This window comes from Piliocolobus tephrosceles, unplaced genomic scaffold (genome assembly GCF_002776525.5).
Source record: "Piliocolobus tephrosceles isolate RC106 unplaced genomic scaffold, ASM277652v3 unscaffolded_29245, whole genome shotgun sequence".
Classification (NCBI taxonomy): Eukaryota; Metazoa; Chordata; class Mammalia; order Primates; family Cercopithecidae; genus Piliocolobus; species Piliocolobus tephrosceles.
Window position 1 is genome coordinate 1 of NW_022312360.1, and position 4022 is coordinate 4022.

Consider the following 4022-nt stretch of genomic DNA (forward strand, 5'->3'; position numbering starts at 1 on the left):
TTCATAGGAATAGCATCTGGAAGTGGTGACATTAATGTCATTTTAAAAAACATGTGTCCTATTTCCTCTTATTCCTTTCTACCTTGACATTGTGCAATAGAAATTTTTAAAATTGTCATATTAGTATTGTCAAATATCAATTATTGGTTTTATTTACTACTTAATTAAATTTAATGAGCCTACTCTGTCTTGGTGTAATCACATGGAATGGGCTCAACTTCCCAGTTAACAAGTGACAGCAAGTGTAAAATATTGTGTACCAGGGAAACTCATTGAACACTTAGTGTTCAGACTGTGTTTTGGTGTCTCGTTCCCTGAGCATCACTGCAGTGACACAAAATAATAGACCTTCAGCAGAAAAAGTTTTGGCAAATATATTGCATAAGCCATTTAGATGCAGTGAATCATTCTTATTACTTGGGTTGGTGGAATCCCTTTCAAAATGTAAGTTACTAACACAAACAAAGATGGAACTTTGCGAGCAGGCGTTTTTAAGAATAATTAGTCTCAGGACAGATAACACTAAGTCCCTTATGCACATCAGGTAGGACTTTAGTATGACAGATACTAGAAATGTACAAAGTGAAGTTAAAAGGTAACGCCTAGCAGCACATCTTACTGCCTGGATTCTCTAATAAGATGGGAGTTTCTACTTTGCTGTTGCATCTTTGAATAGTTCAATTCTAGCAATAGTACTGCTGTGTGGGAGGGAGTATGTGTGAACAGAATAAGAGTTGTGACAATCAAGTCACAGAAAAAATGCTTGGAAATTTTAGAATCATGTAAACAGCTTATGGATTGAGTACAGATTCCCAGTGCTGTGAGTCTCACCCATCCTTCTATCCATATGTGTGGAATGTTCTGGGACTCCGTGGCTTTTGAGGATGTGGCTGTGAACTTTACCCAGGAGGAATGGGCTTTGCTAGATTCTTCTCAGAAGAATCTCTGCAGAGAAGTGAGGCAGGAAACATGCAGGAACCTGGCTTCTGTAGGTGAGAATGACAACACATTTCACTTAATTACAGAAGTATTTCCCTATCATCAGTGCTATTTGTGATTTGGAATGTGGCAAAGGAACGATGTGGTGAAGAAATCAGGCATGGGCACTGTGTACAATGAACATTAAATCTAGTAATGTTTCTATAGTTCGTAATAATTCGTGATAATTTTGTGGGTCTGCATTTTAGGAAACAAATGTTAAGACCAGAATATTGAAGATCACTTCGAGAAACCTGAGAAAGATATAAGATAATTTGCACTGAGAAGAGGAAATGAAGTCCTCTGAAGGAATCTTAGCTTGTCATGAATTTAAAAACAAGCAACCAAAAGAAGTAAGAGTCACTTGAAATTCATTTCTTTTTAGAAAAATTTCACCCAAAGTGTAATGTACTTCAGTGTTGCAGTCAGTGTTTGGAAAACCGTTTACTTGAAAATAGTACTACAAAATTGTGTACATGAATGTTACTAATTTGGTCATAGCCATGCAGGTGGTAGCTGTGTTTTCAGTAGTAACCCATTTACTTTCAAATAATTCAATCATGGCAAAAAAAAAAAAAAAAAAAAAGCATTTTCCTTGGTATTGGGAGCAGTGTAAGTCCAAGACCAAGTAGAAAGTTATTACACCAACCAATAATAATGTGCTTGTCATTTTTTTTTTTTTACAGAAATCATATGATAGACTGTGTGAAAGCAAAGACGGTAGTCAGTATGGACAGTTGTCAGCCAAATTCCAAAGCTTGATGTGAATGAGAACATTTCTTCTGGATTAAAACAATGTGAATGCAGTATTTGTGGAAAAATCTTTGTACGTCATTCCCTCCTTAATAGGCACGTCCTAGTTCACTCAGGATACAAACCATATGGAGAGAAGCAATATAAATGTGAACAGTGTGGCAAATTCTTCGTTTCTGTTCCAGGTGTTAGAAGACACATGATAATGCACAGTGGAAATCCAGTTATAAATGTAAGATATGTGGGGAATCTTTTTATTTTCTCAATTCATTTGAAAGACATCAGAGAACTCACACAGGAGAAAAATCCTATAAATGTAAACAATGTGGTAAAGTGTTCACTGTTTCCGGTTCTTGTCTAATACATGAACGAACTTACACTGGAGAGAAACTCTACGAATGTAAGGAATGTGGTAAAGCACTCAGATTTTCTTGTTCCTTTAAGACGCATGAAAGGACTCACACTGGAGAAAGACCCTATAAATGTACCAAATGTGATAAAGCCTTCAGCTGTTCCCCTTCCCTTCGTTATCATGGAAGCATTCATACTGGAGAGAGACCCTATGAATGTAAACAATGTGGCAAAGCCCTTAGTGGTTTGAGTTCCCTTTGTAACCATAGAAGTACTCACACTGGAGAGAAAGCCTATGAATGTAAACAATGTGACCAAGCCTTCAGTCACCTCAGTTCCCTTCACCTCTACGAAATAATTCATACTGGAGAAAAACTCTATGAATGTAAGAGATGCGGTAAAGCCTACACTCCTTCCAGTCACCTGACTCGCCATGAAAGAAGTCATGATATAGAGGCTGGGGGTATTGACTCAGCCTATAATCCCAGCACTTTGGGATCCCAGGAGTTTATAACCAGCCTGGATTAAAACAATGTGAAACAACCTGGGCAACATGGTGAAACCCTGTCTCTACAAAAAATAAAATAATGCCGGGCGCGGTGGCTCACGCCAGTTACTCGGGAGGCTGAGGCAGGAGAATGGCGTGAACCCGGGAGGCGGAGCTTGCAGTGAGCCGAGATCGCAGCAGTGCACTCCAGCCTGGGCGACAGAGCGAGACTCCGTCTCAAAACAAATAAGTAAATAAAAATAATTAGCTGGGCATGATGGCACATTTCAGTTGTCTTAGTTCTTTTTCAAGGACATAAAAAGCCACGGGGGCTTGGGGGTAAGTGCTGTGCTTGCGGATCACGAGGTCAGGAGATCGAGACCATCCTGGGCAACATGGTGAAACCTTGTCTCTGCTAAAAATATAAAAATTAGCTGGGTGTGGTAGCATATGGTTGTAATCCCAGCTACTCAGGAGGCTGAGGCAGGAGAATCACTTGAACCCAGGAGGCGGAGGTAGCAGTGAGCCGAGATTGTGCCACTGCACTCCAGCCTGGTGACAGAGTGAGACTCCATCTCAAAAATAAATAAATAAATAAAGCCCCTTGAATGTAAGAAATGTGGTAAAACATTTACTCTTTCCCATTCCCTCATAAACATGAAAGAGCTCACACTGCAGAGAAACCTTAAGAATGTAGGAAATGTGGTCAAGCCTTCAGATTTTTCTGTTTGTGAAAATTTGGGAGGCCTCAGACTGGAGAAAAGCCATTTGAATTTAAATTTGTGGTAAGGCCTTCAGTTGTGTTAGTTCCTTTGGATGACATCAGCTCATTCCTGAGAAAAACCCTATGAATGTCCAGAATGTGGGAATGTTTCATTTCTCTCATACCCACTCAAGGACATATGAAAATGCACACTGTAGCTGGCTGGACCTTGTAAATACAAGAACGTACACAGGATTAAAACTCTAATAGTTTAGAAACTGCAAGAATATTTTCAGTTTTAACATTCACTTGAAAAGTCATGTGAAATCTCCCACTGGAAAGAAATTCTATAAGTGAAGCTTTTCTAATTTGGAAAGCCTGATGCAAATTAATTATAGTGCAGGGCTTGAAAAAAATGTATGAAATGTTACACAAGTTCCACTTAGCCAGTGTGTGGGATTTTCTTATCATTGCCGCTTATCAGCATGCCAAAAGTCGAATCTTCGGACTCAAGTCCTGCCTGCCTTAGACCTAATGGCCTTACTGCATGTGGAGCTAACCCCAGGAAGATGGAGTGGCACTCTCTGGAGGATTAGGTGGTCTCCATCGATGTGGGTTGATGGGCTCCTGAACTCTTTCCTGTAACCATGCAGAGAGTCTACACTGCCAGCGATCATGTGCCTCAACTCTTTAGATGTAGAAACTCAAAATATTCAAAATATTCTGAAACAGTTTCCATTGAAAGGAAAG

The 4022-nt window shown here is 39.6% G+C and overlaps 1 pseudogene; it reads left to right on the forward strand.

Annotated features, from left to right (window-relative positions):
• The first annotated feature begins 847 nt into the window (after nt 1–847).
• On the forward strand, nt 848–2574 carry LOC113222079 (annotated as a pseudogene).
• Nucleotides 2575–4022: the final 1448 nt, after the last annotated feature.